This window comes from Monodelphis domestica, chromosome 2, assembly GCF_027887165.1.
Source record: "Monodelphis domestica isolate mMonDom1 chromosome 2, mMonDom1.pri, whole genome shotgun sequence".
Taxonomy (NCBI): Eukaryota; Metazoa; Chordata; class Mammalia; order Didelphimorphia; family Didelphidae; genus Monodelphis; species Monodelphis domestica.
Window position 1 is genome coordinate 89,898,875 of NC_077228.1, and position 27,384 is coordinate 89,926,258.

At 34.9% G+C, this 27,384-nt stretch overlaps 1 protein-coding gene and 1 long non-coding RNA gene across 4 annotated transcripts in view; one reads left to right on the top strand and one right to left on the bottom strand.

The window, feature by feature from the left end:
* BRINP3 (BMP/retinoic acid inducible neural specific 3) overlaps positions 1-16,414 on the bottom strand; it is a 501,932-nt gene extending 485,518 nt beyond the window's left edge. The window contains exon 1 of one of the 3 annotated variants that reach the window (XM_007480975.3): positions 15,196-16,414. The gene's annotated coding sequence lies outside the window, so the exon portion shown is untranslated. Of the gene's footprint in view, positions 1-11,975; positions 13,086-13,515; positions 13,877-15,195 lie in introns of those variants that run through there. The other 2 variants (XM_007480976.3, XM_001367197.4) reach the window with 2 other exon arrangements.
* On the top strand, positions 15,565-20,850 carry LOC103096811 (uncharacterized). Its single transcript, XR_461403.3, has 3 exons — positions 15,565-16,440; positions 16,916-16,974; positions 18,238-20,850. It is a non-coding gene; the product is annotated as an uncharacterized LOC103096811 (long non-coding RNA).
* Positions 20,851-27,384: the final 6,534 nt, after the last annotated feature.

Consider the following 27,384-nt stretch of genomic DNA (forward strand, 5'->3'; position numbering starts at 1 on the left):
ACCTGCATTAAAATAACCTCCATTTCAATCAAGAGAGTAACAAAATCTGACAGTGTAAAAATGATGCAGGTGGTGGCTGGTGATATGAAGCATGATATTTCAGTAAAGAAATGCCTTGTAATATTTTCCTGAAATACAATAGCAGATTGGTGATTAAGGTCAGATTTCTTCATGGCCCCTAACAGACTGGATAATGGAAGTGGATATGAGGGTGATTTCTAGCATGTAGTCATTGAAGCACAATTTTGAAGGGCTATCGTCCAAAAACTTGAGAGTATATTTCAAAGATATTTTTATAATCCTACTTGATGATTAGGTGCTTTGAGGTAAGGAAGGCAGGCAGACAGCTGTAAAGGTGCTGTTTACCTATAATAATGGTAAACACAAATCTATTGAACATATTCAAACCTTTCTGAACATCATATATCCTATATTAGACTTAGTGCATTTGTTTATGGGTTTTATATTACTTACTAGTCTCTGTATATAGACCCAGATATTACTTTGGGGAATATATGTTAAAGGAAATAAGTAATTATATGCTATTATACTTGTTATAAAATATTTGTCAAGCTCCATCTTTTTTTTATTTCAAAGATGCATACAAAGAGTAAAATAAAAATATTTCCCATTCTTTGATAATCTCTAGTGCAAAAACAATAATCACACACACAGGACCTGTAGTGTTTATTTCTAGAGTAAGGAAGTAAGACATCATATTAGAATGTAGTGTTTATTTCTAGAGTAAGGAAGTAAGACATCATATTAGAAGGTACAACTATATGAGGATAGAAGTCCTATCTTACTAATCTTTGTAAATCCCCAGATTTTAACCTTTTTTTTCTGCATATAGTTCTGTTTAACTGAAATAGTCCATCACTGATCAGAAATCACTTAGAGTCAACTGATTTTATCAGTTTAGTGGATAGCTGTCATGGATCTATGTAAGGACTGGGAAAAGTCAGTTTATTTTTCTATTAAAGTCTTTTTCTTATTTAAATCATCTCTTTGGGGAAATAAAAAAATATGTAAAAAGATCTGACAGAATCTGTTTTCCCTAAGACAAACTGTGCTAGTTCTGAATTTTTTTGTTTATGAAGAGGAGGAATTTCTATGTATACATTAATACTTATGTGCTATTGTAATTTTCTATTTGGTTTCATCAGAAGAATGAATTTGGGGAGTTTGTTTGGACAAGTAGCATAAAAGTTCAGGCCTGTTTTAGAATTGCACTCATGGAATCTTTCAAGTCATTTAACTTTGCTAAGCCTGTACATCAGTTTCCTACTCTTTTATTTATTTTAGCTGATGAGGCAATGCAGTGTCCCTGAATTACAACTTTAAGTGTTTTCCATCTTAATGAGGGTTAGTATTTCTCTGGGGAATGAATAGTGTTAAGGGAACTAATCTTCTGCTTGATCTTGTCAATAAAATCTTGTCTTACCAATAAAGAGGAACTTAAGTGTGAGCATCTGACAGTGGAACTGATTGGGGAGGATATAGGAAAGTGGATGAGATTGAGAAGTATCCCATTCTTCAAATCCCCTTAGCACAAATGTGAAACTATTCTTAAAAGTCAAAAGTAGGATAGCACATCCATCCTCTTAACAGTAGGAAATAATAAAAATTAAAGATGATGGAAAATGTGCTTCAGTAGATATGGCTCAAATTTTCTATGGGAAGCCTCTAATTCTAAGCATGCCTTCCTTCCATTATTCATCATTTCTCCTAAATATAGCTTGTTTGTACACATGTGTTTGCTTATTTTCTCCCTCAGAGAGTCCCTTCAGGGCAGAGACTGTCTGACTGTCTTTTGCCTTTTCTTATGTCCCCTAGACTTAGCACAGTACCTAGAACATAGTAGTCAATACATTCTGACTAAAAATTGACTTGAACTAAGCACTGAGCAAAAGTGATTGAAAAATAAAAGAATTGAATTTCAAAGATCTAGTTACCGTCAGGTACAACTTTCTCTCCGTGTTTGTTTATGTCCTTCCTAAAGTCATGCACAGATCAGGGTGGTGGCCATTGCCTCCTTAGTATAAACAAAATGAATAACTTTCATCATTGCTATATTGCACTGTTGCCTCATATTGAGTTTAAAGTCCACTGAAACCCCATAACTTTTTAATATGAACTGTATATAGCCATATCTCTCCCATCTTGTGCTTGTGAAATTGATTTGTGGAACCCCAGTATAGAACATTATGTTTAGTTCCATAAAATTTCATAATATTAAATGTAGCTTCTCACTTTAGCAAGAGATATTTTTCCATCATATACCAATGTAATGCTTTTCTGTTGTTTTTGTTTCATCTGAAAATTTGATTAGCATGGTATCTATGCTTTCACCCAAGTCACTAGTAAAAATAAATAAATAAATGAAACACACAGTAAAGGACAAGCTTCGAAGCACCCCAATGTCTAGATTGACTCTCCAAGAGTGCTTAACATACTTGATCTTTTACTTAACAGAAAAACTATCCCAAAGAAGCTATAGAACACATATTAGAGTTGAAGGACCCTAGGCCCCATCTACTCTAACCTCCTAGTTTTTTAGATTTGTACCTAGCTCTGAATCTGAAAAAGGTAAAGTGATTTGCCTAAGGTCAAACCATAAAGTAGTGATAAAATTGTGACAATGCAAAACAGACGTGAATTCTTTCTTAGTGCAGTGATATTTAGACTACACAACAATAAAGTCTGGCAAGGAAAAATATTTTTCCTTATGTCTTCTAATATCAAAATCAAAGCATAGCTGTCTTAAAAACACAAAATTCCAACAGAATGAGCTAAAATTTTTAGACTAGAAAGAGACAAATAATTATACTGTATATCAGGCATGCCATGGATAAGATGGTACTAGAAGACCTTTTATAGCACTTTCAAAATTTCATAGCTTCCACATATCACTGTGGTAGTTATTCTTCATTATCTTACATTCTAAAATAGGCTTCTCCATTACACTGATGCCATAGGGACTAGCTAGGGAGATTTAGCTCCCCCTACCACTATAACTTTTGTCTAGGTATAATGTGGAATACAGTTATATTGTAATTGCAAAACCTGACAGTAGATGCTGCTAATAAATTATGTAAAATTATCTATAGTGCTTAAATTTGAGGTTGTAAGGTAAGCAAAATATTTACCTTACTAGTACTTTAAGTTCAAAAGTCAACAAAAAACATTTACTTAAAATAAAGGCCATCTAAATATGTGTTATTCTTATAAGGAGAGCAAGTAGACTAGTTCTAACAATTAACTTGTTATTTAACAACAACAACAAATTATCAAGAGAAATTTAAAGTAGCTAGCTTGGACATGATTTTAATAGTTTTGGGCTATAAACTCCCATTATCCCCAAATTTGGGAGATTTTCTCCTCCAAAAGAAGAGGTTCAGAATCACAGCTAATAATCCTATTAGAAGAACTGGTGGTTCTAATTAAATAAATATGACTAAACAATGAAATATGTATATATTGTCCAAAGGTTAATATATAGAATATAATCTAAGTACATCAGTAGACTATTATTTATTTCAAATGTCCTACCACTTTTTTCTTCTACTTGTAAACAGAAGATCTAAAGCATTTCAAATATCTTTCTTCTTCTCCCTGTGTCTACATTCTCTTTTGTCCCTTCAATTTTGTCATAGAACAGGAAGAAATGTGTGTTAAAAAAGAAATAACCCATTAAAACAATACCAAAGAGAGTAGTAAGAAATGTTTGAGGAAATGAGTCTGAGTATGTAGAATTCTTAGTCTAAAAGGTTGATTATGAATAACATTTATATGAAGTCGATTTTTCCATATGATGAAGAAATTAGGAGTTATTAATACTACCCACCTTGATATAACTGTGTAGTAAACAATTTATTATAAAACCTAAGCAAATCCCAGTAAAAGTGCTAGAAAGCCCAGCAAACAACACAATATACTGGATTGATCAATAACCTTCAAATTATGAAGACTTAGGTTCAAGTTCTACTTCAGACAAATTAAGAACTGTATGACCCTGGACAAATTATTTAGTCTCAGTCACTGAGAAAATTCCCTAAAAGTATGTAAAAAATAGACTCGAATACAGGACTACAATCCCCACAAGCCTTTGCTCCACTTCCCCAAAATGCTTTGTAATCTCACAGGAATTCTGAGGTGGGCCGAGATCGAGGAAGGATTTAAGCTGGTGGCAAAGGTTTTTGGGTGCTCTTTTGGACTTCCCTTTTGGAACAGGCACGTCTCTTGTGTGATGTGAGGTTATTTTGTCTAGGCCTCTGGCCTAGGCACATGTTTCTTACTTGTATATTCTTTAATCTTTAACCTTTAATAAACCTCTAAAAAAATATAATACTCCTTGCAGAGAGAAACTAATTTCTACCTGCCTCAGTTGCCCAATATTCCCTAATTTTAATCTTTACAAGTATACCTCAAAGAAGACTTACTAAACCACAGCATTTGAAGGGATAAATGAGGGGAGGATCCATAAAATGGAAATTTCCATACCAATGAAATCACAGATCTTGATGAAGCAACACAAACCATAGGCCTAACTTAACAGCTAGTTATGAATCATATCACCTTTTTTAAAATTATTTTTTCTTCTTTCTTTCATAATAAAATGTATCAGATTTAACCTATTTCACCTGTTACTCTTAGTGGAGTCATTGATATGTCTTTTTTTAAATTAATAACACAAAAGGATTTAATAGAACTGCTAATACTAGGTATTAGAACTTCCACACAACAGCAGACAAATAAGAGTAAGTTCATAAAAGTAATAGTAATAAAATAGTCTTTGTTAAATATCTTTTTTTTTAAACCCTTACCTTCCATCTTGGAGTCAATATTGGGTATTGGTTTCAAGGCAGAAGAGTGGTAAGAGCTAGGCGAGGGGGGGTCAAATGACTTGCCCAGGATCACAGAGCTGGGAAGTGTCTGAGGTCATATTTGAACCTAGGACCTCCTGTCCCTAGGTCTGGCTCTCAATCCACTGAGCTATCCAGCTGCCCCCTTTGTTAAATATCTTAACTGTTTTTAGGTCATGTTTGTTCCTTAGTTTTCAGAGTGGATAAAACAATATTTAAAGATATATCTTCATCACAAATATACATATGGATTTTTAATATGATATTTTACATAAAATTCACAAAGCTTTTAAAAACACAATAAAAGGAAAGGCAATTGATATTAGTTGTTTTAAGTAGGTTTTTCTTTGACTAAAATGCTTAATGCAACTTCAAGTCAAAGCAATGATTCTTCAATCAAAAGTAAAGTGAAACCAATCCTTGATTTCAGAATTCTAAATCTAATGAAAAAGTGATATGATTCAATTTACATAAAATGGAGATTTTGATGTTTAAAGTAAAAACACACATGAATGTATACAAATATGTGCATATATATGTATATAAAAATAAGATTCTTAACATAACTAAGAAAAATAAAGTTAGTAGGGAGAATGTTTTTATTGTTTTTAAATATTCAGATATTTTTTCAGTGAATTGGACTTTTCAAAGAAAGAAAGTAATGACCAATATTGAGAGGGGACCTAAAACTGAAAATAATTGAAGGAACTCTCAATGCTTAGTCTACAGGGTCATGAGAACTGTTTTCAAATATTTGAAGAATGAATGAGATCTATTCTATAAGCACTTCAGAATTAGAACCAAGGTTAATAAAACACAAGTTAACATCACAGAAATTTCAGTATTAGGAAGAGCAAATTCCTTAAGTAGAATAGGGTACCTCATAAAAGTAGTGAATTTTACATTTCTGGAAGGGCTCAATTGGAGACTGGAGGATCCCTTTATTAGAGAGATTATAGAAGTAATTGCTGAATGGAGAGGGAGGTTAGATTAAATTGCTTCTCATTCAACTCTAATATAACAAATTAGAATATATAATAATTACATAATGGCTTTTCTGTTTTATATTATTATGGAGATCAAGCACATACTGGTAATTTTATAGTATGTTATAATAGAGAATATGCCATACTCAGAGGCAGAAAACCTTGTTTCAAATCCAGCCTCTGATGGACATTAGCTACATATTCATGAAATAAATAACCTCTCTGGTTCTTCACTGAATCATTGGAGATAATAAAATCTGAAATACCTACCTCACACAAGTTTTCTGAGGCTAAAATGGAAAAAAATAAGACTGTAAACTTCAAACTGAACATAAATATTGTGTCGTTACTATTGGTAATAAGAGAAAAAATTGTCAAATTCAAATTGTAATAAAAAGATAACTTGATTTTTTGTTTACATGTTATATTAACTCAAAGCTATCCTACAAATAGCAACTTCAAAGCCCATCATAAATAGAAAACATTAGCATTACATATGATTCTAGAAACCACATATCCAATTAGATATCAGGTATCACAGTTGTATGTTACAGCAAATAATTTTCCTTTTCTTAAAATTATCACATTTAACATAGAATTATTTGAAATATGAAATTAATCCCATAGTCTATGAAGCTAGAAATATTTTTGTACTTTTTTTCTTTTGTGGAAATTCTTTGCTAGTAACTCCACCAATCTTTCTGTTTGTTTGTTTGGAATTTATTTAAGTCTCAGTAATCTGGTCTTCCTAAACACCAACCAGTCCTACAGAATATTTTTTATTAAAACTTTTAGAAACAGAACCATTATCTTTGATGTATTCCAATCATATTTTAATAAGTGTGTGTCACAGGTTCAAATCCTAAAGACATGATTCAGAACTATCATATTTAAATGACCAATTATATTCAGTTACAGTATATCTTTTATGTTATATAAGAAAATAGAAAAGAGTGGAGGGAATCATTATGTGAAGTCTGTACCTGTGTAATTTTGAGTGGACAATTTAATTACCTTATAAATTTTGCTTTTAGGCTCTTATGCTTTATTATAATATTGTTTAGAAAGTATTAATATCTGATAAGGTTGCTTCTCCATTTGTATAAATAAATTTGAGTGGTTATCTGACTTTCTGATATTGTAAAAACATTATGGAAGTAATCACTTGATCACTTGATGATCATTTCTTCTCCTGAAACTTTCTGGTTGATTTTTGTACTAACTCTCATTTTGATCTCTTTTAAACTGTGAAAGATCCTGTTTATTTATTTTCATATTTGAAAGAAGTTCTTAAAACTTGAACATTAAAGAAGATGATTCATAAGATATATGAGTACAAAGGTACCTAAAAAATGCTCTATGTTATCTATAAGTTATGGAGCAAATAAGGATGGCTGTACACCTTACCAGAGAGGAGCTTTTAAAAAAGGTAGTTTATTAAATATAACCTTTTATTTTGAAACCAACTTAGCAAAGAGGTTCTTTTTTTTTTCAAACTGTTTAGTATATAAAGACAAAGCCTAAAATGTTATTGAAGAAATTATATAGGGCCTAGCATTCTAGCATCAATAATCAAAAATTAGAGAAAACTGCTCTACCTAAGACAAGGTTATATTTCAATACTTCAGAATTTCAAGAATAATTTTCAAAATTCAGTGGCAAGCATCTTTTAATTTTTTTTAAATCAGCTCAAGTTTGGTTACTATTTCTGCAGAAGTTAAGATGAATAATTTTTTAAAAGCAGATGCATTGAAATACATCAATAACCTTCTCCAATAAATTTTCTAATAGAATTTAAAAGGGCTTTACCATATATATGAATTATTTCTTTTGTGTTTTTATAAACTATAGAGTTACAATACACTTTATTGTAATGTTCACATATTTATTAATTCATTAAATCAATAAATGTGGATTTTATAGATTTCATTTACTGGAATGGTGACAAGTTATCTATCTTGCTCTCAGTTATTTTAGACCATTGATAATGTTTGGGTATTCATAAAAAGTTCTGCATATCAGAGAATGCAATTATAAGTGCTTAAAGAGTTCCCAAAGGAGGAAATTTCAATTAAAACACATAGCATAGCAAAAAGTATGTTTAGGTTACCATTACCCTATCTTTCTATCCAATAGCTATTTAAAACAGAATTTTTTAAAACAAACAAAAAAAAACCAACCAGCCCATTCATTGTTATTGAGAAGAGAAAAGGAAAAGATTAAATAGTTCCATTATATGCCAGTCTTCATAACTAAATTTATAATACTTAATCAGAAGTAAACTGGTGTCTAGGAGACAGAGATTTGGTGCCAAAAAGATCTATTAGGTCAAATAACAAATATTTTTAAATGTAGTATTCCAGACCTCTTCTACTATAAAGAAAGAGTATGAAACTAAATATAATTAAGCTTATTTTAAGGACAAACTCATCAATTTGTTATTGAGTAGTTACCTGGTAGATACATAACAATGCAAAACAACATCACACTGTTTGTAATGTGTAAAAAAAAAAGTTGAGGTAGAAAAGAACAGATTCATGGATCATAAAATAATTGTACATTAAATCCTAGTAACTGGATAGCACTGAGAATGGGTAATTGGATACAAATACCTTGAAGCAATTGCTCAAATGTGCCCAAAATTGATAGTGGCAAAAGCTTTTGAATCTTGCTGACAAGGTTATTCAATGACCAGTATTAAACCTTATGATTAATTTCTATTCTACCCCTCCCCCATCTCCTACAAATACAAATGATGGATTTAGTATCATCATGGCCAACTTTCCCAGGAAGGCCAAAGCTAAAACTAATTCATTGCAGGAAAGTACAAGTATTCTTCCTGTATCTGTGCAGGACTGAAAATGTTTACACTCACCTACATCTTAATTGAAATTAAGATCATTCCATTAGATCCTTTTAAAATACTAGATACTTACTCTGCCCTCTTTCAGAACTAATGCATTGTAAACTTTAAAATCAAAATAGAAAAAAATGGTAATAATTTTAGAACATGGTTGGAAGAACACTACTTCCAAGTTGTTTTGATGAATAAACCAAAGCAATTTTCTCTCAGAGGTCCCTCATCATCAATGACCAATTAGCTAAATATGAAGAATTTTCTAAAAGGTTTCTGGAATCTAAAAAAGTTTTACTTTTTAAATTGTTCAAAAATTTTAAAAATGCAAATATTTATGTGAACATGGTATTCTCTCATCTTTTTCTCAGCTCCCTCAGCACTAGAACACATCAACACAAATCATCAAGTTGGTGTCTTCATCTATAAAACTCCTAAGAAATCAAAATCATCTAATTACATAACACTACTGGAAGGAAATTAATATCAATGTATTGATAGAAGTGAATATTTACAATGAATACCATGAAATCAACATAAAATAAAGTTTAATCTGTACCAGAATTTATACTCCTTCAAACTTCCAGGTATGCTTTAGAAAAGAATACCAAAGCAAATAAATGGTTGCAAAAAGAAAAATCCAGACCAATTGTTCTTTGGTATTATAGGCTAAAAACATCTATTTGCATTCAATATCCCTTTTATTTAAATTGAATTCAGCAAAACTATTTGAAACTAAAAAAGTTTGACATATGTAAATAAATTTTAACAGTAAAACATATGTATAGAGAATTTTTATTGTGTAGAATTACTTTTTTATATCTTTATTCACACAGTCCTTTGAAGAGCAAGTGCTAAATTTCTTGATCTAACTAAAGACCAAATGGAGAGTGGTCTACCAGAAAGGTCAAGTTCACATGACCTAGTAAGAGGCAAAGTTAGAGCCAATGTATTGCAAGGGATGTTACATTAAGCATTATAAGTTTCAGGTTCAAATCTTAACTCTGTCATTTATTCTGCCTGTGACCAGGTGCAACTCACAATCTCTGGGACTGTTTTCATCATCTGTAAAATCAGAGGATTAGCTTAAATGCTCTTGAAGGTCCCTTCCTACTTGAGATTCATGATACTAAGACTAGAACCTGAGAGCATTAATTTTTAGTTGAAAGGGTCCTCCAAGATCTCTGAGCCCAGTGACTTCATCTCAGAGATAAGAAAACTGAAGCCACAGGTTTCCTAATTTCCAAATTCTATCCTTTTTTTTTTCATTAGACATCATCAGCTTCAGGGCAAAGCCTTGTCTTCTGCATTTAAGTAGAAAAATGGGAGAAAGCATATCTAGATAACATCCAGCTTTAAGTCAGAAAAACAAAATAACTTCCTCTTAAAACACAGTTGATTGAAAATGTGTTCATATTATTGACATGGGATATTACTTTGTATAACTGATACTTTTGATATAAATAATTTATGAGTATTCAATTATTTAAGTTATATTTAGCAAGTATTCTTCTTAACTTCCAAAGGAAAAATTAGAATGGTGCATTTAAAAGTTTTTAAGATAATGTCAAACCCTGAAACCACTAAATTGTTTATAATAAAATGAAATGTTGGCCTAAAGTAGAATGTAAAAGTTTGAAAATGTTATTGGACGTATGCTGTGGAATTATTGAGAAGAAACATTTTTAAAATATCCTGGGGGGAAAAGGCAAAATATTTTAAGAAGGGGGTAAGGGAGAGTCAGCATCCAATGATATAATTTCTAATAAAGTTAACCTGAAAGGATGCTTCTTTCCTAATCTATCCTCTTCCCAAGAGTTCACTCCAAACTTCACTCAGTTGACTTGTGTTTCATTTTTTCCTTTTTGTTTAAAAGAAAACTAGAATGGAAATATATTGTTTGCAAAAGTGATTAGTAGGTATTATCAGTCTCTTAAAAGAAAATGTACTATTGGAGTGTTAAGTCACATTTCATAATCTCATTCTAAGACAAGTAAAATGAACCATTTTAAGACCACACAAATCATGTCTAGACAAAATTTGAAAACTATTAACAATATGGTTTTTAAAGAAAAACATTCCTCCCCATCCTCTAGCATAATAAACATATTCTCTCTAGAAAATACACCAAAAACAAAAATATGAAGGGATTGAGGGGGGGGGGAATCATACTCATTGATGAGGTTCCCTTTCCAGTAGGAATAAGAACTATCTTTTTTCATCATGCTCAGTCAAGTGTTCTAACTTCATTAGTTTATGTCCCTAAAGTGCCATGTTTATCCTTTATTGCTTGAAGGTTCTATTGGTGAGTCTTGCATGCACCAAAATTATTGATCTGGGATAGGCATCGATCGATGTAATTAGTAAAAGTATTTCTTATCCAAACTCACAGGATACAAGTTCTTAGATTAGAAACAGCATCAAAACTAAAAGGAAGACTTTTGCAATTAAATCTTAATAATATCTAGTGTCCAAATGCATAGTGCTCAAATTAGACTTCTCTAAAAATCTATGTAGTACAAAACAAGAAACAAAATTAGTTTTAAACAATTCTTAAAATAATTCTTTGCACAATTTGGTGGCCTAATACTTTAACTTAACTCTCATGTCATTGTGATGTGAATTTAAAACATCTTTCATTTTCTGAGTGTCTGGATACATTTTGTTTACTGTTTTTAATAGATCATAGTTTTATCCACTGAAGTAAGCTATAACATTGCTTTTTATAGTACATTTTTTAATTTTTCTCATCATTTGATGATTGAGATATTTTGAATATATTACTTTTATATAATTTGAGGATGACATGAAAGTTCCTACCCAGTATTGTTTTCAAGTTTGTCATAGCAATTATTTCAGGGTTCAGGAATGGCTGGATTTTTTTAAAGAAGTTGTTCTCTTCTCTCTTTGAGAAGTTTATCTCAAAGTAATACTTTAAATGTATTTTAGCATTAACCTTCCACATACATCATGGTCATGCATGTTATTCTTGAATTATCTATCCCTCTTCTGTCCTCCAAATTGCCATTTGGGTCTTTTTTACCCCAAAGATGAGGAATGGAAACATAAACACTCCAAAAGATTCATAAGAGATAAAATGTGCAAGTTAAGATTCTATGCAACAGAGTAGAACCTAAAGGGGAGGAGGGGGGTGGGGTGGAATCTAGTACTGCTGGAAAGAGAAAGTCATTGCAGGATAGGTCTCACATACAAGCTAGCTAAATGTAAATGGGAAATTCATACTACAAAAGCCAGATCTTTATCCCTTACCTGCTCAAATGCATGATGTCAAAGACATTTAAATATCAAAGATGGAAAAGGGGGGCCAGAAAATGAGGCTTCTGTCCTCCAACCCGATGTGGCAGCTTTACACCCTGCAGTTTCCTTTACCTTGCTTCTTACACCAGCCTACATATAATTCATTACTTCTGTTGCCTAAACCTGGTTAGTACATTAGTAAGTGATGCCGGGAATAATTTGCAACCCAGGTCGTCTCTTCCTTATATCAAACCGCCTTTGGGCAGCTCACGCAGCTGGAAGTATACACCTCTGTCTTCTGGGGGGGGCACAGGCAGGGAAGCGTTTCCCCTGAATTATTCCCATGAGAATCGCCACGATGGAAACAGGAGGGCGATTCTAACTGCTGTTTGCCATGTACTGCTGCGTCCTCAAAAACTGGTGCAAAGTAAGAGCCTCCCAGGTTTGACTCTCGTGGAAGAGGAAGAAGCAAAGGCAGTCAGTGGAGACTCAAACTATCTGCCTGCCACTGCTTGGCTGCAGAACCAGCTGAGAAGCCAGTAGCCAAGAAGCACCACCCCCTCTCTCCGTAATGCCAGAGGAAAATACACTTTGAGTCCCAGACCCTCCTCCTTTTCACCACCACCCCCCTTCCCCCACTTCCAGCAAAGTAGAGAGAGAGGAAAAGACAAACTTTAAAGTGGATATTCTAGGTAGTAATGAACCCTGAGCATTAGTAGCAAACATATTATGGAGGGAGCTCCTCCAGCTTTTAGAGCTTCTCCATGATCGAGCTAGAGCTCTTTCACGGAGTTGGAATTCACATTTCCCTCAGCATCTCCTGGACTGAGAGAAAAAGAGGATCAGGAAGGACACCAAGATCATTGTGGGGTTGAGGTACGGAATTCAATGAATGAATGTAGACCAACCCAAGGCAGCCCCAGTCAGCACTGGAAGCAATCTCTCAAGATGCTCCCAGACTTCTCATTCCCAAACTGAAATCTTTATGCTGGTCTAAAGAAGAGGGAAGAGTGGCTATTCTCCCGCCTGGCCCCAGAGACACTGGCAGTGGAGCGTGTCAAAGAATGGTGGGGAGGGGAGTAGGCATTCCCAACTGCCGACGCGCCTGCTCGCGGGCTGCAAATGCCCAGCAAGCTGGTGCTGGCGCCTGTGGCAGGAAGGGGCCGGACTGGACAGACTCACAAGAAGCATTTCGAGCTTGAGGGCAGCAGGACAGAGCCACGCTTTGGTACGACAGACCCCCCCACACACACCCTCTTCTTCCCCTCCACACCCAACCAACATCTGGACCAAGCTGTCAATGAGCCAGTCAGTCTGATAGACACCTTAACTATCCTTCATGCTTGCTCACACCCTGGCGAGCATCCAGGGATCATTTATAGGCGTTGCTCTTAGCTGCAGGAAAACCTAAAGAAAGCGGGTTAGTTGCCTGTTGCTAACCTTCTAAATCTCAGGGTGCTCTTTTGCAAATGGGAGTTTACCCTATATGCAGTCCTAGGGGAAAGGGTCGGGGGAGAAGCAGACTACTGTACAGCCACTGATAGGCACTTACCTAAAAGACCATATGTCTGTTCATTGCCAGAGGAGAGACTAGGTTAAGGAGAAAGCGTCAGGCTGCGCTGAAAGTTTGTTCCCCCTGACCCGTGCGCAGAAGCAGCAGCAGCAGCAGCAGCAATCCCCTAACAAGAATTCTGAATTGGTTAATTGTCCTAAATCTTGGTTGCTCCAGAAGTCAAGGGAAATGATCTCCAGGAGACACTCCCCTGCTAGGCTAGGCGATTGAATGAGCAAGACCTCAACCATACTCGGAAAGGAACGAGGGGTGAGGGGCGGTAGGCGCTCAGATTAGAGTGTCTGTTGAATCTTAGGCGGCGACCAAGGGGAAAGAACCCTTGAGTCCAAAGTCTGGGAATGGAGACCCAGGTGAAGGGAACACTTACACATCTGGATGTGAGGCTTTTGAATTCAGTCACGTTAGTTGCTTTCCGAGAACATTAGCAATGACAGGACTACAAAGGGAGAGGGGAAAACTCTAAAATGATATTTTCAAATCTATTTATCTTGCAAAGAGGATTTCAAAGCCCTCATTTGCTTTTTAATGGATGGTATGGCAGAAACAGTTTAAAAGCATATGCATACATTACCCATCCAGGCAGTTTTACATTGAGTGAACCCTGTACTTCCCACAAGATGTTTGAAGAGATTTATATACTCAACATATCCTCACTGGAGAAAGAGAAGATAATCATAATAATTCATTAAACCCATAAAAATTTCAAACTACTCTAAGGGCCACCTCCAGGTACCTGTTCACCCTGAGGATTTTTTTGGGGGGGTAGGAATAGGAGTGGAGGATTGGGGGAAGAAGAGTAATGGGGAAGGGTTAGGGTGGTCAGATTTCTCTAGTAGGAACTGTCCGTGTTTGACTTCTAGTACAGACAAAATAAAGTTGTTTTCTTTTAATCAACTCACCTTAACCCAGTAAAATATACCCCTGTGCCCAATTATGTTCACCACCAGATAAGTACATATAACATGAAATGGGATTAAGGGACCCAAATAATACAACTGAATTATGCTATATTTGCTACCTACATACAACACTTCTTTCTTGTATTATTTGGAAATGAGTAAAAATAAATGTCCCCAAAAGGCATATTATTTTGCATACTACCTATTAACATTTCACTCCTTGTGTTTCTGTAATCCTAAAGCTTTTTCTTATTCTATCCTGAGAGTACACTTAATAAGGTTCCTTTAGTTCAGTCTTATAATTGGCTCAGAATAGCAATATAATGACCTGAACAACCTTCTGCAGATCAGAAGGAGTAATGAACTTTCTTAGACCCTTGTCCCCCAACCCACTCAAGGAGGACTTTATAAAGCTCTCTTAAGATACACACATATAACTTAACCTTTTTCATAGCTCAAATTTTAATGCCAAGAAAGGGTTAAAGAACAGACAGGCTAGAGATAGATCATATAATGCAAATGTGAACAGAAGTGAATAAGCAAAAGAATGTAAAAAATGGTAGGAGTTACCTAGTTGCATGAAGTATGATTTGGTTCCTGTGTCTGACTAATATGTTAATTAGTTGATTTAATTAAAAATCTTTGAGTTCTAAAAGTGTCAAAGATTTAAAAAAAAACCTTCAGAAACAAAGGTTTTTTTTTTTTTTTAATTCCTTAGTACCATTAAGTTCCAAAAAAATATACAAAGGGAATAACTTACCAGAGGAAATTTCAGGAAGCAAGATGACTGTGAGAATAATGTATCCAGAAATCAAATAGACATTCCATGATGTTGCAGATCAAGCTAAAGCAGTGATCTGCATGGTGGTGGGACTTAGAAATAATCAGCAGTTCTTTGTGGCTTGGAACCAGGAATAAGCCAGATATACAGAGAGTCACCAAATCCCAAACAAAAGGAAACAAAAATGTGAAGAGGAGAGGAAAAGTGGATTTGTGAAGATCCTCAGGCAGAAAAAAGTGAATAATTACAGGTTGTGGAATCCCACAAGGGGGGGAAAGAAAGAGGCTGTGAAAACCCAGTCAACAGGGGGAGGAATACAGATAAATCTGCCCGGAGAAGTAAAAGGATGTGGGGAAGACAAGGAGATAAAGAGAGAACTAGTGAGAGAGGCTGTAGTCATCCTGATAGATATAGCAGCAGGAATGATTTAGGGAACCAGGGAGGATCCAATGAGAATTCAAGAGAGGACAGCCTCAGAAATCCTGCACTGCTCTTCACAATCTCAGTTCCTCTCAAGATACCCGAGTTGTGACCATTATTAATAGGACTAATAGTGTTCAGTCAGTCAGTGCCTTTTATTTGGGATTTCCCTCCAAACCCTCTCAACCAGCAGCAACTTACTGCAGAAGGGTGTTGGGGAAAAGGAACCTACAGAATCAGCCCCTACTGACAGGAGCCCTCCAGCTGGCTCTATTCAAGGAAAATCAATCGAGGGGCAGAGAATGTGGAAGAAACCCAGAAGATAAGGAGCTCTAAAGGGGCATGTTGCTGATAGGCTTAGGGAGAAGCAGGCTTTGGGAAAGGAAAGTGACTAGTTCCAGCAGTCACAGCAGTCACAGCAGCAGCAGCAGCAGTAGCAGCAGCAGCAGCAGCAACAGCAGCAGCAGCAGTCTGCTTCTTGGATGAATTCCATTTGCAATCCACTTAAAGGGATTGCCTTCCTTCTGAAACCACAAGTTCCCTTATGAGAAGCGGATGAGGGTTGGGAAAAGCACCTACGATTGTGTTTTGGGAATTCCAGGGGACTATCCCTTGGGAGCAAAGGCAATGTCGTGATCAAGCCTTCCTCCTCTCCTTTCCCAATGCCCCTATTTTTGCCTTCGTGCTTGATTTCTAACGAGAGGAAAATTAGAAATGGCTCTCTCCTGAATGCATTTATCTTGCAATTTTCCTAATCCTGATTCCTCAGCCTGAAACTGAACAAACGATCGTATGATCGATTGGGTAAGATTAGCTTTATTCTTTCCCCTTTCCCCCACCCCCTTTCCAATTCCCTGTTCCCTTCCCAGTTCCCCCATCCTACCCCATTACCTCCCTATGCCCAGAGTCCTTTAATTTTCTGGGCTCTTAAAAATGTTATTTTTAATAGGGGATTCAGGAACTTCTTTTCCCTCTTTTGAGACCAGCTTTCCTTTGGGGATCTACCTAAATGAAGGAACTGGTAATTTTATATGTGGATTTATACGTGGCTGTGATGGGCATGATTTTCCTCCTTCTCTCCTCTGCCTAGCAGAAGATCCCTATTTCTCTTGTTCTTTCCCCGTTGGGTTCACTCTTATAGCATGGATCTGTATAAAGAGTTCGGTGGGAGCCTTTTGCCCTCCCTAGATCTTCAGGAGAACCCCGAAGCTTTAAGAATTGTCCATCTCTCTCTTGCGGGAGTAAGAGAGAAGGTAGGATGGAAATTGATTTCTTGCAGAGACTGAAGCGCCGGATGATCGAGGGAATAAACATTTGCCCTAGTTCAAAATGTTCTTGGTAAGTAATCTTATTTTCTGCAGCAGAGAAGGAAACACACCGCTTTTCCCTCCTCACATCCCCCACCCTCCCACTCCCCACACCCAGCCACCATTCATTTACTAGCTCTGTATGTAAATCACGAGCTGGGTCAGTCGAAATTTTCCTTTCCCCCCTTCCCAAGATCATGGCTAAGTGAAAGAACGATTTTGAAAGGGGATTTTTTTTTCCTTCCAGGATGCTTTCCTCTCCTCATTTAACGTTCTCTGATAGGCTATATTGGAAATAAACACTGACCCGATGAAAAGCCAATTTTTGATGGCCTCTTGTGCATTTATTTAAGTGATGCCCTAAATTTCTCTGCTGTTCTTCCTTAAACTGAGTATGGTTCTGTGGATTTGTCCTATTTCTGCAGCATTAGCATGGCTTGACCATGTTCTGAAATATCTTTTAAATCTTCAGTCACAACCAAAAAACTAGCATGCTCGTTTCCCCCCATAACCTTAGGTAAATGAATCCTGTAAGAAAATACATTTTAATGTGCATCTTGGTTTGGGTCCTATTTATTGGATACACCTTAGAATTCTTATTGGCCATTTACATGTTCCAAGGATACCTATAAACTTAGAAAACCCTTATGTGAGTCTACAGCACCCCCAGCCTGCAGATCCCCATTATGTTAAAAACAGAGAATGTGGGAGAAAAAAGCAAATGATAGTCTTTGATTAAGCTTAAATTACAGGGTCCACAAAAATAAGTTTTGAAGTAGCAAGTTTTGACATATAAGCTGGTTACATTTCTGTGTTGAACGAAAGAAAAGGGGAAATAGTATTACCCTGAGAGAATGAGTTTCATAGTTGGCATGTAGAGGCATATAGTTTTTTATGACAAAATATTATTTTTTAAATAATAAATTCTCTCTGTTGTGATATATGTTTTCCCTCTCTGCTCAAAAAGCTGGAATAAAGAGGAAAGTAAGCAGAGGTCACCTCTTGTATAAACAGGACAATGTGAATCTTGTCTATGATTTGATTTCTAGCTTCATTGACTGGCAATAGACTTTGTTCCAGTCAATCCATATGAATATCATACATTTTCTAGAAATTATAAAATCCCAGAAGAGAGTTCTCAGATGAAATACTATGCCGGCAATGCCAAATAGTGCATGTAGCCCAAAAAAGACAGTGTTTATTATTGTCAAACTTGTTGAACTCAAAGAAAAGCTTTTCTCATGAAGATTGTTACATTTGTGCTAATATCTTTATTTTTTTTTCTCCTCCTTAGGCTTCATTCCAATCCTAATGATATCTCTGGCCAGATAGATTTCTGCAGTCAACTCATTTTACCAAGAGGGCTATGGGTGTTGTTCTCGGGGTTTGGAGGAAGTGGGAAAATGGGGAGGTCTGGGGGTGGGAGGAGCAGAAATTAGAAGACTACAGAATGAAAGAGAAACAATCAACTGCAATAAATTATTTAAAATTTTTAAATGAAGAATTATGAAGCATTTTAGTGAGCAAAAGATCATAAGATGTTCTCTAAAGCAACTGGACACCAGCTGTTCTCTTTTAATGTTCATAGTAGTCCAGATGTATGTAGAGCTAGTAACATCTCACCTGAACTTTTTAAAATTAGAATATTATAACATTCATTTTTGGAAGAATGTATGTGAGACCGTTCTCAAATATTTAATCATAATTTTTAAAAGTCACAGAATAAGGGTGTTATTGTTCATCGATTGTATGGTATACGATTACTAAACTTTAAAATGTGTCATTTCATTTTGCTCAAGGATTTTAAGTACTAGACTCAGGGTCTGTTCAGATGTGATCACTGTTTATGTAGAACCATAAGGCCACTCTAACTAGGCTCTCTCAACCCACCCACCTGCTTACCTATTCCTTTCCCCTGCTACAAGATACTTAATATTCTTTAGAATTTAGAAGCCTTTTAAAATTTATACATTTTATTAGCAAATGATTTATCTGGTAAGTATAATACACTTCATTTGCAGGTGGTTCCTTGTAAAATTTTGTGGATTGGCAATATTTTATGTGAGATATACTGCCACCTTAAGTGCCTGGATCCTACTTAACACATTCTTGTCTATCATCTAATCGTCTACCATAATTTCTGTTCTAAAAACTACATTCTGGATATGTTCTGTTAGAGAAACCATACTTGAGTATTTGAAATGCTTAGAGGAGCAATACCTCCAAACTACCTGAGCATTTTAAGAAATCATCTTAGAAATTATGGTTAAATCAAGGTAATTAAGCTCTGAATTGCTTATGTTGGTTATGGTCTTTCATAGGAAAGGAAGAAAGTTCAAAGCATGTATATGAAATGTGCATATTTCCTTCGATAGGAAGAAATAAGTAAGCATACTATTTTTAGTAATTCTATCACGTATGCTTTTTTTTTGGTCTCTAAAGCTCCTCAAAAGTCTGAATGTTTTAAAGCTTTAATGCCTCTTATTTCCCCCCCTAACTCATGCATCTTAAAAGCAACCTGACTGGAACTATGAAGGTATGCTATGGAGAAATCAGCCTCCAAAATATAAAAACATATATTCTAAACATAGAATTTTGGAGCTGGAATGTATCTTAGAGCTCACTCAATATAATGCCCTCATTTTAGATGCCCAAGGAAACAGAGCTAGAGAACCAGAAAACTTAGACTCACAGGAACACAGACATAGATCCATAACCAAAACTTGAAGGGACCTGAGGTCATACATTCCAACCTGAGGAACCTCAGGGTCAGGGAGGTTTAGTGACTTACCCAAGATTAAATAAGCAGTTAGTGGCAGTTCCTGTGACTAGAACAAAGGAAACAAGTATTTATAAAGCACCTAATATTTCCAACCACTCTGCTGAGAGGGCTAACTATATTACCTCATTTGATTCTCACAACAGACTTAGTATATAGGAGCTATTCTTCACAATTTACAGCTGAGGAAACTGAGGCAGACAGAAGGTGACTTGCCAAAGTCACACAACTAGTAAGTAGTGAAACTGGATTTAAACTCAGCTCTTTCTTACTCCAGAACCATCAAGTACTCTTTCCACTGCATCACCTGGCTAGTGTAAGCCAAGTCCCTTCAAAATTAAATCCTTTCAAGTATTTGGTGGATATCAAATTCATATCACTCAAACTTTTTTTCATTCCTCCCCATTTTTCCTCCTATACAGAAGGACCACTTTTATTTCTCATCGTGTCATTCATGTGATTGGACTCTCAAATGTCTGAAGAGGATAAGTTCTAGCAGGTTTTAGCAAGCTAGAAATATTTCTAAGTCTCACTTGGATGTCATCTTGAGTCCAGAAGTATTCAATCTTCAACAAGAAGGTTAGCCACCAATTGACAAACCTTCTGTACATGTCACCTCATGAAGGCAATTTGCTAAAGCATGGAGGGTTGTGATCTGGATTTGTTATTTGAGTACCCACAAGGATGACATCATTGATACCCTCAAATATTTAAATGAAAAATAAATGTTTCTTTCATACTTTCTTATGAACTGTATAGTCCTTCAAGGTGGAATCTTGCATTTTTTAAACAAATAAGTCACTGCTCTTTGTGCTTTCTGTATATAGAACACCATATTATCCCCAAACTTATCCAAATGACTGCCTCAAATTCTACCCAGTTGAGATTTGATACTCTTATCATGTCACCTCCCTTTTCTTTGAAGTTTATAAAATGTTCTACTAATCTAGAAAATAGGATAATTCAAGAGAGGGAAAAAGGTATCATCTACAAATAAATTTTATCTAATACCTAATCAACTGTAAGGAAAAGGAGTTTCCTAAGTCTTTAGTAAATGTGAATTAGGTTATACGAACAGAAAAACTAAGATGATGTTTCTATAAACTTTAATAAACTTTAAAAAAATGATATTTGTTGCTTTCAATGGGGGTAGGGTGTGGAACAATAGCTAGATTAGTTGAGACTGAAAATAGCAAGAGTTATTGACAAGGTCCCATGGGATGCTTCATTCAGCCATTATTGGGGCACATAGTTATTAAGGCTCCTGCAAGTGCTTTTGCTAGATTCAAGCCACAGCAGCTAACTTCACTCTCTTACACACATCAACAAAGCTGGGCCTTAAATACAGTCTTTTTACTGAAACTAGGAAATGGAATCTAAAAAGGCAATTTTCAAATCCAAAATTGCTTTTGCTACTGTCAATATTTCAACTGTGTAATCATTCACTGATTGACGGTCTGGGCTACTAATGGAATGAAATCAGCACAGCAGTCACATTTTAAAATACCTATGTCGGACTTCCAAAAAGTAGTCTGAAAGTTAGTTTACAGTTTGTCAACACTAGAGAAATGCCACCTCAGTTATATTATATTGTCAGAGTAGAAAACCAAAATTAGTTTTTTTCAAAATTTAATTGTAGTTATATTTAGATTCCTAAATGCATGTTAGAATAATAAAAAAATAGGATGAAAGAACAAGGTAAATATCATCCCTGTTATTGTTATGTGTTTGTAAAGTCTCATGTTTGCCCATTTTAATATGTAACTATTAATATATAAATATACATACACATTTGTATATGTGTATAATACATATGGGGCAATTAGGTGGCACAGAGGAGATAGACTGCCAAGTCTGAAATCAAGAAGATTCATCATCTAGAGTTTAAATCCAGCCTCAGACAATTAATAGCTATGTGACTCTGGGAAAGTCATTTAACCATGTTTACCTTAGTTTCCCCATCTGTAAATTGAACTGGAGAGGGAAATGGCACTCGAGTAGGCAAAACACTAACAGAGGTCATAAAAAGTTGAACATGACTAAAAATGACTGGTCAACAACATTCAATACACATGTTAATACATACAACACATATATAATCTTATATGTACATATAATCATGCATAACCATTTATTAAAAACCATATGCCATCCTCTAGGGATACAAAGAAAAAACAAAAGCAGACTATTGAAGAAGCTTCTAATAGAAAAGATAGCATATAAATAAGTAGGATGTAAGAAAAATACAGAAGTGAAACATACATAGTTTCATCAGTATTAATAAACCCAACCAATACACTTCTCAATCCTTGTACAAATCAATTGATTCATCTTCAAGAATTTCTGTTAGATGAAAAATTAATAATTTTCTGTAACTAACCTGGAGATGAACTTCTCTAGTATTTTCTGGTTCTTGGTTAGCAATCCATTAATAAAATTGTATTAAACACACACAATATGCCAGACACTGTGCTAAGCACTGTGGATACAAAAAAGGCAAAAACTATGCCTACCATCAAGGGGTGGTAATCTAATACAGATCAATATAAGCAAAGTAAGCCATATCCAGGATTAATAGGAAATAACTTACAAAGGTAAGGCACTAGAATTAGAAGGAGTTGGGAAATGCTTCCTATAAAATATGGAATTTCAGTTGGGGATTAAGGAAAACAAGAGAAAGAAATAGATTGAATTGGGAAGAATGAATATTCCAGATATGAGGGACAGCCAAAGAAAATGTCCGGAGAAGAGAAAAAGCCTTTTGCTAGGGCTGCACGCAAAGCCTTTCTAGCTTGATCAGAATTACCAGAGATAATACTTTTCCAGGTTTTGAGAACCCAGCATTCTTCCCATTCAGGAAAAGACACCAGAGTAGGACTTTAGTGGACAACACATACAGGGATGTCCCAAAAGCCTTAGTGTGTTTTTAAGTTTTTAATTGCATAAAACTGCCCTAAGACTTTTTGGCTAGCTGTATATACAGCTACATGCATAAATAAATACATAGATGAGAGAGATAAAAAAGAAAGGGGAGGGCTTATTTTTCATCTCACATAATTAGAAAGCACACAGTAATTAATTAGTAAAGGATAGCACATCCACAAAATTTTCCCTGGTTGTCATAGTGTCTATGAGCTTATATAGAAAATATTTCTAAGCTTTCAAGTACTAATTTACATTTATAAACTGCCATTTTATATGATCCTCAAAAGAATCTCATAAAGTAAGGTAAGTATGATATCTTTATCCTCATTTTACATAGGAAATTGAATTGTGGAGAAGTTCAGAACTTATTGTTTGTTGTTTGCTGAAGGTCAGAGCCAGTTGGTGGCAGAATTGACTAAAACCCATTTCTAAATTATTTGACTTTGGATCTTTCTACTGACCATCACTGATTCTTCAAAAGATCTTATCTAACTCACTGGCATGGGAGAGGGTGATGGAGAAGAAGAAATGAAGATTGGTTGTATAATGTTCAAAACCTCTTATAAAGCACTATTTATTAACTATTTACATGCAAAACAGGTTGGAGGGAATGATGGCAAAATCTGTTCATAAATGTAGTCTTTTTAAAATTCAAAAAGGGAAAGAAAAACAGGAAGGAGGGAACAAAAGAGAGAAAAAGAAAGATAAAATAAAGAGAAGGAAGGAAGGAAAGCAGGATGGAATGGAGGAAGGGAGGGAGAAAAAAGGAGGGATAGAGAAAGAAGAGTTCTCAATAAGTCTACTATTTTCATAGAAAATACTGTATTCACTTGCTAAAAGGCAAGTGCTATGAATACAAATAAAAAAGGAAGATTCCCTATTCTCCAGGAGCTCACTTTCTAATGGGGAAGCCCACACATAGGAAAGGTAAAACAAACATTTATGAATCGAGGTGTCTATGTAACATTTTTTTTTCTTCCTGATCCCAAAGAATAAGGAAAGACTACCCTGTGACAAACAAATATAATGGAATGCACAATACATGCACTCCCAATTATAAAATAATGCATAAGCACCATTGAAAGATTAGTGATTTCCTTAGTGTGCAGAAATTTGTCCATAAATTACAGTGACAACCATCTGAAACTTGTAAAAATCATAAGTTCAGAGCTGGAATGAATCTTAGAAGCCATCCCTTTCATTTTTAGATAAAGAATCTGAGATCCAGAAAGAATAAGAGATTAGCCTAGGGTTACAAAGTTGAAAGAAGCAAAGCAGAGATTTAAATTTAACTCCACATTTAGCCCTCTTTTTACTGTGCCACCCTGTATCTCAAGACTTATGGAAGTACACAAAAGTTAAGGAACTCCCCCAGGATGACAGAAGTAGTGTCAGAGATGGGATTTGAGTCTTAGACCTGGAAGGGACATGAGAAACCATAAAATACAAACCATATCTTAATAAGAATCCTTTCTACCATATCCCTGACCAGTGTCAAGTCATTCATCCTTTCCTGGAGGACCTGTATTGAGGTTTAATCCACTACTTTCTAGGATAATCATTCTATTAATATTATTATTCTTTGCTACTTCTTCCATCAACAGTATCTCAGAGTTGGAAGCGATAGATATAAAAATGTCAACTTTTGCATAATAAAAAAGAAATATTCTACAATATATTTAACAAATGGTCATTTGGTCATTTCTAAAAACTTATTGTGAGGAACAGTTCCAATTCAATGTCCAAATCAACTTCTCAATAGATCTACTTGATAGGAAACTTTTCCTTTTATCAAACTTTTTGGAAGCCCAATAATCTAACCACTATCTGCATTCCTAAATTTATAAATACAAATTGATGAAAAAAGTTTTGAGATAATGTAAAACTATGGCTTACAAACAATTGTACTTTAAAATATAATTAATGTGGTACAGTGAAGAGTAATGTACCTGGAATCTAAGAACTCAGGATGGCTCTTTAACTATTTTTCATGACTTGAGGAAATCAGTGACTGAGTCTCATGTGCTCATCTCTGATGCAAAGCTGTTGCACAATATTATCTCCAAGCATTCTTCTAGTCACCTTGAAGAGGCTATGAAGTACCAGTCTCTAATGATACTGTTTAGATTTTTGTTTGTTTGTTTGTAATAATCATTAATTCTGTTGATTCTCTTTATGACCTCCTTTAGCTTAGTCAGTCACTCAAATGCAAGAGGAACTGAAAGGTAGAGGAGCTAGCATCATTTAGAGATCCTAACACAAATTCAAGTAGAGTCCATTTATCCCCTCATAAATGTGATCCTGCATCAGGATCTTGAAACCCAATTGCAAAGGATGGAAGTAGGGAGAGAGATGAAGTGCCATCTAATTATATCCAAGATTTAAAATAATTAAATAGCTTGGGGAAATTTTTTAAAAACTTTTTTGCTCCCTGTTTAGGCATGTAATTTAAGAATTGGAAAAGTACAAGTCTTCGAATGAGACAAGTAATGAGTAAAAGTGCTTAGGAACACTTCACTAGGAGATAGGTCAACTACCTATGTTGTTGACTCCACGTAATACCCCAATGTATGAACTTTAGTCACCCCATTTTCCCACTTTTTTTTTCCTCAGATTTTCTCCTTTATAAAATGAGTTTGATTTTTAAGCCCCCCCCCCGTCAGCTCCAAATCCTCAGATTAATGTCAGAATCAAGCAGAAATTGGTAAATAATAAAAGAAAATATGTAATACAGAATGGAACAAGAAAATGAATGACTGACAGAGAGTGGGATGATTTAAAAATTAATGTAAGAAAGCAATCTTGAGGACCTATTGATATAGAGCAATCTTAATCTTTCACTCCTTTGTATTATATGAAATACTATAATCAAGTAAGGAGCTGAACATTTAGTGAAATTAGAAAGTAACATTAATTTTGGTATCTTAGGAACAACTAGGAAGTTTAACCCTCTAAATGAAAATAAACAGAAATCAAGATACATGGTTCTCAATATTCTTTGCAAGTGCAAATCTTTCTAAGGCTTGTGCCATCTATGCAAAAGACACACATAACAGAAAGGAAGATGAAAATGAATCATTCAGACCAATCATGGAATTATTTTTCCTGTGCATAAAATATTCTTGGACAGCCTAAAGCATCTTGGCAGCATATTTAAAATGAATTCATTGCATATCAATGGAAAGGAACCACAATTCTTATCACAGGGAAAATAATTTTTGCTTGTTCCATATCATTTCATTTCTATGTCTTTCCTACTACAGGCGAGTCATTACATCTGTAAAGTAACCTCTGTGGCCTCAGGGTCTTCGATCCCTATCCACTTTTAAGAGTACAAAGAGGTTCAGTGACTTTACACAGCTAATTATTTGAAGATCAGGGATTAGATTCATATTCATAGAATAGGTAGAATTTCAGTTCAGGTAAAGACCTCCAAGTTCTTTTAGTTCAAATTGAACATGATCAGGTATCTTCTATGTAATATCTCCCTTAAGTAAACATGCTGCCTATATTTATAGACCTCCATTGATACTGGAATTCACTGCACAAAGAAACATAACATTTCTATTTAGTACAGGGCTACCTTCTTGAAGTGTTGCCTCATGTCTAGATGAAATCTACTTTCTTACAAATGCTATCCACCCATTATTTAAAGTACTAACACCTGAGGACATGGGGGGAAAATAATTTTACTTGTACATAAGAACCGTTCAGTTCTCTGATTTTATTTCCTCAATCTTGTTTTCTCCAAACTAAGCATCTTCAGTTTCTCCAACTAATCATTACATAGTATGATATGAAGTCCTTGAACAATCCTAGTAGCCCCTTATCTAGAGTATTTCCAGCTAACCAATGTCATTTCTTAAAAAAAAAAAATACACAAAATTAACTTCTAAATTCCAGATGTGGCCTGAGGGGAGCAGAGTATTGAAATATATTTCTTGTGGAAATAGGGTTATTCTTATTCTATTTGATGTCAGTGGGAAGAGGGAATAAAAATGGGTTAGCTATAAACAGGTGAAAGTTAGTCTTGATGTTAGCAAAACATATTTAATATTAGGACTATCCAAATATATAATTGGATACCTTTGAATGTTGGGATGTAATGGGTTCCTCCTCATTGGAGTCATCAGAAAGTGGTTATAGTGGTGCTATTTCTGTTCAGACATAGACCAGGTAGCTGCCTCGTCTCTTCTTAGTCTAAAATTTGATGAATCTGTGAGTGAAAAGTACAGGGTTCTATTCACATGGGCTCTGGGCCAGCTTCCACCTCTTCAGCACAAATCTCTCCTTCTGATAATCCTATGTTGCCTTGAGGTTGAAGCTAACTTTTTTGTTAGCTCTTGTCACTCCCAAATTTAATTTGAAGCATTATTTTAAAGATATTTAGAGATGAACCCTGCAAATACTCAACTTAGTGTTTATTCTTGTTTCCAATATTCATTAAATAAATAAAATTACATATATATGTGTGTGTGTGTGTGTGTGTGTATCTCAGTAGATATAAAGATATACACATATATTCTGAATTTCAACAATTCATCAAATCAGATACTATGCTAAAAGAAGACTATTAAGAGGAAATCTGATATCAATGGTATTAATTTTTGAAAGATTATTTTCTATAGTAAGCTTTTATACAGCTTTATCCATTTGGCCAATTTTGCCTTTTTTTTTAGAAATTCTTTCCTTAGTGATTTTTTGTATCTCATTTTCCATTGACCTATTCTGCTTTCA